Here is a 9327-nt window from a genome sequence, read left to right as displayed (position 1 = left end):
ATCTGTATTTTTTCAGTGTCCTGAAAAAAGAAAAAAGTGGAACAGATCCCAGAAGGCAAATGTGGGATTGGTAAAGCTGCACGTGAGGAAGACATTGGTAATGGATCACACCCATGTACGACAGTCATTGTTAATTGTCATGGCTTTCTTTTCTGTGGAGCCTGGATGCAGCCTTAAATTCTTCAATACTGTGCCAGAGGCAGCCCCCAATTGACAGGAGTTGGCACCTGGTGATATTTCTGGGCCACATAACCTCTCTGGTTCCTTCCACAAAAGGAGCTCTTCTTTGTCTCCGGGGCGGGGGGAGGGGGGGGCAGACAGGGAAAGTGGAAGTGGAGACAGTACAGACTGGAATGCCAAGAAGTGTCAATGTGCAGGCAAGCCTGGGGGCCCAGATGTCCCCCATGTCAGGTGAGAGACTTGAGATGGCGCTGAGTGTAGAAGGGGCACCGTACACCAGGTGGAGATGGACTGATGGGCCAGCAGTCCCTGTGTGTCATGCCCAGTGGGGATTGGAGCACAGAGCTCTGGAGAGAGTGCAGGAGGGAGCAACTGGCAGAGGTAGGAGGAGTGAAGGGGAAACAGGCTCACCTGGGTCAGATTGCAGGCAAGAGTTGCTGAGGCAGCTGGGGACCAGGCCCTGGAGACCTCAAGAACCAGCAGGTGCACAGTGGGAGGCAGGAGGCAGCCAGCCAGATCTGGGAACTCTGAGAAAAGGGAGCAGAGGTAGGAGGGTTTCCAGCCTCTCACATTTCCTTTTCGTTGAGTTGGTTTTGCTTCTTCACCTCCCAGTCCCCCACCCCTCAATCTCTGCTCTCCCACCACCTCCCAGCTCCCACTCCAAGCAATTTCCAGTTCCCAAGCAAATGTTTACTACTTCCCAAGTGAAATAGTAGGTCCAAATCTAAGATGCATAACCCACCCCTGCCTTCCTCATTGTGGATATCCCAGCTAACTGGGAAATCAAAAAAGAACCAGCAATGCAAAAGCAAAACCGAAACAATCAAGAAGAACACTTAAGCCAGGTGTGGTGGTACACACCTGTAATCCCAGCACTGAGGATACTGAGGTAAGAGTATGAGAGTTTGAGGGCAGCCTGAGCAACATAGCAAGAACCTATCTCAAAAACAAAAACAAACAAGCAAAAGAAGCACATTTAAAAGGAGCAAGAGGGCTAACATTTATGTTTCAGACATAAATGCCAGGTGCTTCCCAAGCATGGTCTCTCCTCACTTGAAAATGAAGCTGAGAGGCGGATTTTTTTGAGGAACCTGAGGCTCATGTGATCCAGACACACAGGTGAAGGTTGGTAGAGCCAGGGTTCAAACTGGGATGCATTGGGCTCCAGAGCTCTGGCCCTTTGCAACTGGAAACTCATGCAGGACAGGATTTCAGAATGGCTGAAAGCTAGTGAGATTCTGTCCTAAGTTCCTTGGCCCTCTGGGCCCTACTAGGATTTTGTTTGTTTTTTATTTTTAACACCTCTGCAGATTGAACTCAGGGCCTCACATGTGCTAGTTGAATGGTCTACCACTGGGCTACACCCCAGCCTTTTAAAAATTTTGTTTATTGCTTGACTAATGAGTGGGAGGGTGGGAATGGGATTTGAACTCAGGGCTTTGCACTTGCAAAGCAAGCACTCTACTTGAGCCATGCCTCCAGTCCGTTTGCTCTGGTTATTTTGGAGGTGGAGTCTTGTGAACTATTTGCTCTGACTGGCCTCAAAGCATGATCCTCCTGATATCAGCTTCCCATGTAGACGGAATTACAGGAGTGAACCACCCAGAAACTTTTACTTTGAAACAGAGTCTAGCTAAGCTGTCCAGGTTGGCTTCAAACTTTCAGTCCTCCGCATCTCATCTTTCTGAGTTTCTGGGACTATAGGTGCGGTCACCATGCTCAGCTCAGGGTGGTCTCGCCCTAAGGGCCACAGGTGGCCACACCATGCCTTGCTTAGCCTCTGGTTGTGTTCAGGATAAGGACTGGACTCCCGGTTCTCGCCGTGATTATACATAAGTTGCCATCTGTTCCTGGGCCTCCAGTGAGTTGGGGTGCTGGACTGGGTGGTTTCTGGGTGCTCTTCTAGCCCTCCCTGATGATCTGTGGTTCAGGCTCCATCAGAATGTGACATGGGGCTGGGACTGTGTTTCACTTCTAGAGTTGGAGGCTGGCGTTGAGGGATGGGGCTGAGAGCAGGGACTGCAACAGATTCATTTTCCTTGGTATTCAGATCCTTGGGATTTTATCACAGGCAGTGTGTGGGGTGGGGCGGGGGGAGACCAGCTGTGGGGACAAGGACCTGTGAAGACAGCAGTGGAACATCCACAGGGGAGGCCTCTGGGTGTCCTAAACAGCTGCGTTTACTGGGCACTTTGATGCCTTAGCCTCTGTCCTAAACACTGCGTTAACTCCCTTCATCCTTGCGATAACGTCCCAGGAAGTTACTCTTCTCAACCTGCTTTACAGAGGAGTCTACTGCTCAGAGAGGTTCAGGCTCTTGCCCAAGGTCACACAGCGAGAACATAGCAGTCACAGAGGCCCAGCTTGTCACAGACTTTAAAGCATGTACATAGTCAGTGTCTCTAGATGACTCCATGGCAACCTGGCAAGACAGGAATGACAGAGGCTCTAAGTCCTGTGCTTTAGTTGAGGACAGGAGGCCCCAAGGTGCTGGTGCTGTGTCCTTGGCCTCACAGGGTGTTTGGTAGACGGGTTAGGGGTGGGGATTAACCTTGAGCTCATCACCAGCACCCAGCCTGGCCCTGTGACAGCCCCGGGACAGCCCCTTGGCTGACATTTTCCGACAGCGGAGTTGTGACGCACAGGCTGCTCCCATCACCTGGCCTGGGGGCAGGGGCCATGCGGAAAGCAACGCAGGAAGCCTGAGCAGTGTGGGGCACAGGTTGTGGGGTGGCACCGTCTCGATTCCAGGAAGCCAGGGCCCGGCGGGAGGGCGCAGCTGGTGAAGACGTGACCTTCTCCACGTGTCTCAGCATGGGCCTCACGCGTGTGCCTGTGAGCAGTGCTGGCTCTGGGCAGGAGGAGGGCTGTCCCTCTGTAGAGTCCACTGTCCTGTGGGGAGGGAGTGACCATGGAGGACCCTGACAAGTAACCGGACAGTCACAAGCCTCCTGCTGCTGAATGCATGCAAGCCACTCAGGTCTCTTATTAGGAAACGTTCAGGGAACCCCAGACTTGGGGAAAGAGGGCAAAGGGTGCCTAAGCATGGAGGCTCAGCTGGAGCTCTGTGAGTTTTGGAAGCAGTTGGTTGAGGGTGGTTCTTGACAGAGAAAGGAACAGTTCATTCATTCATTCGTTTACTTGCTCAATCAACACACATTAATGAAGGCCGATGACACACAAGGCAGGTGCGTGGTGCTTGGGATCCAGTGAAGGGAACAGCCTTCCTGTCCCACCCTTGAGGCCCTTGCAGTCTCCTGTGGCAGTGGTTCCAGCCCTCAGTCTGGAGCTGGGCAGCCTGGGTTCCATGCCCGTCCCAGCCTCCCACCTCCCCAATCACCCGGGTAGGTCTCCGGGGATAATGGTTTGAGATGTGACCTGAATCTTTGCAGATGGTATTTTTGGGTGTGATACAAGCTAAAGGCAAGCTATGGGACCTCCTCCTACCTTTCAAATCCTGCCATGTTTGCTGCCACCAGCCTAGCCCAGGGCAAGGGTTGCAGGTATGTCCTTCTTGGCCCCGCTGAGCCTTCTTCTCCTCATCTGTAAAATGGGGTGTAAGATCAGGGCCAGGCAGGCTCTGCTTTGGCTGAGCCAGTGTGCTGGCAGCCACTGGGAAGAGGAGGAGCTCCTTCCTGATAAAAGGCCACCAGGTTTGCTGCCGGAGTCCCCCTTTCACCCGCATCTGAGCTTCCAATGTCCTGGCAAGTTACTGATAGAAAAACCTAACTGGACAGGTTTGATAGTCCATCTGTGGCCTATGATAACCCGTTACTCATTCTGTTTACTGAGCTCCTTCTATGAGTACTCAACAATTCAAACTGCACATTTAGATTTGAAGGAGCCGGGATGGTTTAGAATGGTCTTGGTGGTGGTCAACCCAGTAGTGGGGTGGGTGTCCCCAGCCAACAGGCCAGGACACATGAAACAGCAGGTGTGGGAGCAGCCCTGCTCCAGCGTGGGGCAGAGCCATCAGTCAGCGACAGAGCAGGTTGTGAGGAGGATCCTGTTGCTGGTGATTTGTGTTAATACAACACTAACAGCAGCTGTACAGTTGGGATCCCCAACTCAGCGGCTGGCAGCGTCTGTCTGGGGCAGGTAGACAACAGCAACAGGGACGAGAACGATGACAGTGATGTGTAGCAAAGACTCAGTGGCACAGGTGCCAGGTTAAGCTCCTCACATAGGTTGCCTCTTGATTTTGATTATGATCTCCTTTTCTATATGAGGAAACAAGCATAGTAAGATCAAAGCGCGAGGTTGTGTGGCTAATACAGGTGGAGCCAGGACTTGAACCTAGGCTTCTGACTCTTGCTAGTAACCATGTTTTTTACCCATGTGATGTGAGACAATAGAGAGTGATGGGGTCTGTGTCAAACTGAAATAGCTCAAGGGGAGCCACCCCTGCTTGTTGCCATGTTGGGAGGCAGGCCTGTTACTCTAAATTTTAAAGAGAAGCTGGAAATGCTGCTTGTAATGTGAAACATCCTCATTTTTAAGTATTGGCCTCTTTTTTTTTTAAGGAGTAAAAACAAGCAGCCCAGGCCCAATGTCTGCACAATAGACAGGGAAGATGAAATGAACCCTACGCTGTGGTGAGTGTTGCAGAGTCCAGCTGGGCAGGGGCTCTGTCCCCACAGCCCCTTCTCTCTGAGCCTGGCTGTGACCATCTCAGGCCATGATCCACCATGTCACACCTGTCATAGAGCCTAGCACCTGCCACAGGACAATCATTGGACGGATGTGTAGGTTGGGTAAGTGAGTGATGGGGGAGGGGAAGGGAGGGAGGAAGGAAGGAAAGGAGGGAGGGTAAAGGAGGGAAAAAGGAAGGGAGGATGGTAGGGAGAAGAGGAGAGGGAAGAAAGGGAGGAAGGAAGAAAAGGAGGGAAAGAGGGAAGAGAAGGGAGGGAGGAAGAAAGGGGGTGGGAGGGAGGTAGGGAGGGACATAGGCAGGGGACAGTTACAGAGAGGTTCTGAGAACTTTTGGCTCCAGATTGGACTGAACAAAGGTTCTGAGAAACCAATCTGTTGAGAAGGGACAGAGCCCACTGGCATTAGGACCCCTCGAGGACCCACCAAGTCAGCAGCTGCCCCTATGACAGATTGTCCCAGCTAGGGCAATGGCTTCCTGGGGGGAGGGACACAAAAAAGAGCCTCCTTGGAGAACCCTGGTGCCCATGACCATGACCAAGACTCCCCCAAAGGTAGAAGCCAATCCTGAAACTGAACCCTGGAAGAGAGAGGTTCTGGCAGCACAATTTTAAGGCCAATAAAAACCAAGTTGAGACTTTAACAATCATACATTGTAAGAGCAATTTTTTCTTTTTTTGCTGTAGTGGGACTTGAACTCAGGGCCTACACCTTGTGCCACTCCATCAGCCCTATTTTTGTGATGGGATTTTTCAAAATAGGGTCTCATGAACTATTTGCCTCAGGACTGGCTTTGAACCATGGTCCTCCTGATCTCTGTCTTCTGAGTAGCTAGGATTATAGGCGAGAGCCACCAGTGTCCAGCTGTGAGAACTGTTGTAAATGTCACAATGTAACCCCAGAACAAAAATAATGTGATAATAAAAAAAGAGGAATAAAAAAGAAGAGAAGGTTGAAAATCGGAATTGTGTCCTGTGGGCGTTGTTTTATCTTTCTGCCTGAGGCCTGTGTGTATGGTAATGCTACTATCCTTTTATTTGCTTTGGAGACTTAGTTTTAGACAGTACACTGGGAAGGGCACAGAATCTCGATTCCGGCACCTGATTTAGAGCACTAATCTACTTTAGTCCTCTGTTTGATCTTGGGTAGGCCCTGCCCCTCTCTGGGCCTCTGTCACCCTCTCTGATCCCTGGGAGCCCTTCCTATTCAGCCTCCAAGTGGAGGAAAAGGTCAGGCAGAGTGATGCAGGCAGAGTTTCCATCTGTGTCCCCTTGAGGTGGCACTTCTCAAGCACCGAGCACCTGACCAGCAGCTGTTCCTCTGGCCTCCCAGCTGGGAAGCAGCAGGCACAGGCCAGGGGCCTGGAGGAGTCCCCACTGTGGCACCTTCAGACAGAGGTCAGAACCAGGACCCGGAGCTGGGATAGAAGGTGTGGCATGAGAAGAAGGGAGGGACACAGAGACAGGAGAGAGTGGCCCTGGGAACTGACCACAGGCTCTAAAGTCAGGGGGTCCTACATTTGAATCCCAGGCCTTCTTGGCTGTGTGACGTTGAACATGGCTGTGACCCTATAGCGCTGTTCTCTGAGCTCCAGTGTTGTCACCCGAACAATGAGGGGATGGCCATTTTTCTAGTGGGGATGAGGCTGGTGCTGAGTCTGGTTGTTTATATTAAAAAACCACAAAGGCTGATGGGCTTGAACCCCGGTCCAGGTGAGGAAAGGTGGCCCACAGAGGTGGTGCCATCTCTGATGGTCTCACCCTTGAAGGGCAGGCCATCCCAGTGGTTCTTGCTCCTCAGAGCCTGAGGAACACCCTCTGGCTCAAGTGCTGGGCGAAGGGTGGGGACAGAAGTTTCTCTTGCTGAGTGATGTCATCTGTCCACTATTTGTCTCCAGGCTCTGCTGTGCTCAAGGCCTGGGATCGCGCCTCATTCCTTTCTGTGGCCTGGGGGCCTGGTACTGGCAAGCCCTGTGCTAAGACTCAATGCCTATTCAAAGAAGCAGGTGGGCTGCTGTGTTTGCACCGTGCATTGGACAGAGGTGACAGAGGTGGCCTCCAGGGACTCTGGAGACAGGTACGTCCAGCACAAGGCTCATGCAGTCTCCCTTCCCCCAGCAGCAGAGCAGCTTAAGGGCATAGTCACACTCCAAGTCCTGTGGAAGGGACAGCAGTGGGTCGTAGCTGTGTGTCTGGATGAACAGAGGGGGTTGGCAGCGGCTTGGGTGGATGCAGACACAGAGGACTCGGGCCCCTGGGACCTTTGGAACACTCACCTGAAGCATCGTCAATGGCCAGCCCACCCTGCCCCCACTTCCAGGGCTTGTTAGTGGCTCAATTGGGTCCCCCAAAGGATATGATTTCAGTGTAACTCTGCCATGAATGTGACTTTATTTGGAAATAGGGTCTTCGCAGATGTAAATGAACTCCTTGGGGAGACCCTGATCCAGAAGGACGATGTCCCTGTAAGAAGAGGTGAATGACACAGAGACAGACACAAGGACAGTGCCACATGTCCACTGAAGTAGAGATGAAAGGTGTACTGTCCAAACCCAGGGGACACCAAGAGTGACCAGCAGCCACAGCAGCTGGGAAGAGGCAGAAGGAGCACCCTCAAGCCTACAGAGAGTGCATCTTGCTGCACCTTGATCTTGGCCTTCCAGCCTCCAGAACGAGGAGAGAACACAGCACTGCTTGTTGTTCTAAGCCATGGCCACCTTTCTGACACTCTTTGTCCCTGCAACCCTAGGAAGCTCTCACTCCACCTGTGAGCAGAGAAGGTGTAGACAGCTTTTGACCAGGGCCCTACAGCCTGATCCCCAACCACTTCACTGCAGAGAGTTCTGGAAAGAGGCTCGGCTCAGCAGAGTGCCTTCCCCAGGGTGATGGGGTTTGCCCATAGTGTGTGCCCACTGAGAATGTGAATGTGACTTTAAAAGGTCTTTGCAAACGTGAGTTAAGAGGAAGTGATACTGGCCTAGGGTGATCCTAACCCATTATGACAGATCTCGTTATAGGAGAGAGAGAGGGCACAAGGAGACACAGACACACAGGAAGAAGACATGTGAACACCAAGAACTGATAAATGGACCAGAAACCAGGAAGAAACAAGGTAGGACTTCCCTGGAGCCTCCAGGATGACATCCCTGCCAGCATTTGTTCCAAATTCTTGGCCTTCAAGAACAGGGAGAGAGGAGGACGGGAAGGGGAGTTGTTGTAACTTCACAATGTACCCCCAGCCAGCACAACAATTCAAAAAATAAAATAAAATAAAATAAAATAAAGAACGGTGAGAGAGCAAACCCGTGTTGCATCCAGCCACACAGCTGGGAAACTTGTCACAGCAGCTCCAACCAGGCTGGAGTCCTGCTCCACTCGCAATGGGCTGTAGGGAAGGCCTCCTTCTTCCTTCAGACCCTGGTCTCCTGTTCTGCTAAGCAGAGACACACAGCTCTACTCCTAGGCTTGGACTCGAGAGCCCAGCTCTCAAAAGACTTGCTTTGTTATCATGGAAGCAGTTGACAGTAACTGCCATTAATTCATGGGGCAAATAGTGATTCTTCCTATGTGCCAGGCACTGTTCTAGGCTGGAACCCACCAGGGGAGAAGACACAGACACACAGGAAGGCAACACCTTCATGGGCTCAGGGTCAAAGGGGCAGTAGAGGAGGAAGACCCTAAGTAAAGCACTGAGCCGAGTAATTTCAGAGGATGAACGTGGACACCTGGCAGGGAGGGTGTTCCTAGGACTTTCCTTGCGTGCAGACAGGATCAGCTCCCCCAGCCTCTCAGGTGCCCAAGTGCCTTCAATCCACCCTATAGCTTACGTCATCACATTGCCGGACATACAGACCCTTGCGTGAATTTGCTGTGGCTGCTGAGGCCGAGCGCGGATGCGGCTTGAACACTGGAAAGGCACGCCTTCCAGTGCTGCAGGCAGGAAGTTCAAGATCAAGGTGTAGGGGGGTTGCTGCCTCCCAGAATTTGGCCTTTGTGCTGACCCAAAAGTGGGAGCCCCAGAGCCTCCTTGAGGTACCCTGGCTGTACTTGGCAGGATGGTCCATCACCCCAGCACACAGCAGACCCCTGCAGGATGGGCCTCGAGGCACCAAGAGCACCTGAGGCTGGAGAAGGATCTGTTCTAGGCATTTCTCTAGGGGTCCCTTGGCTTGTGGAAGCAGCACACCAACCTCCCATCTCCCCACGCACTCTCCTTGTGTGTGGGTGTCCCTCTCTCCAAATCCCCCTTCCATCAGTCATATTGGAACTAAGGGCCATCTGACATCTTTCTGCCCTCAGCAACCCAGCTTTGTCACCACAGGTCGTGAGATGGCTGGCTGGGGAGCTGGTGCATCTTGCTTGGTCACAAACAGATAGAGAGACCAGGATTTCATCTGCTCTGCCTCACCTGTCCCTGGCTGTATCTTTGTCACCTGAGCATGGTGGGCACTTTGAGGCCCGTTTCTGTCCTCCCAGGCCTCCAGGCCACACCAGCCAG

The 9327-nt window shown here is 52.4% G+C and overlaps 1 long non-coding RNA gene across 1 annotated transcript; it reads left to right on the top strand.

Annotated features, from left to right (window-relative positions):
* Window positions 1–6123: 6123 nt before the first annotated feature.
* On the top strand, window positions 6124–8020 carry LOC141425581 (uncharacterized). Its single transcript, XR_012450558.1, has 3 exons — window positions 6124–6259; window positions 6728–6906; window positions 7234–8020. It is a non-coding gene; the product is annotated as an uncharacterized lncRNA (long non-coding RNA).
* The last annotated feature ends 1307 nt before the right edge of the window (window positions 8021–9327 follow it).

This window comes from Castor canadensis, chromosome 8, assembly GCF_047511655.1.
Source record: "Castor canadensis chromosome 8, mCasCan1.hap1v2, whole genome shotgun sequence".
In the NCBI taxonomy this organism is placed as follows: domain Eukaryota; kingdom Metazoa; phylum Chordata; class Mammalia; order Rodentia; family Castoridae; genus Castor; species Castor canadensis.
This window is presented reverse-complemented; position numbering and strand designations above follow the sequence as displayed.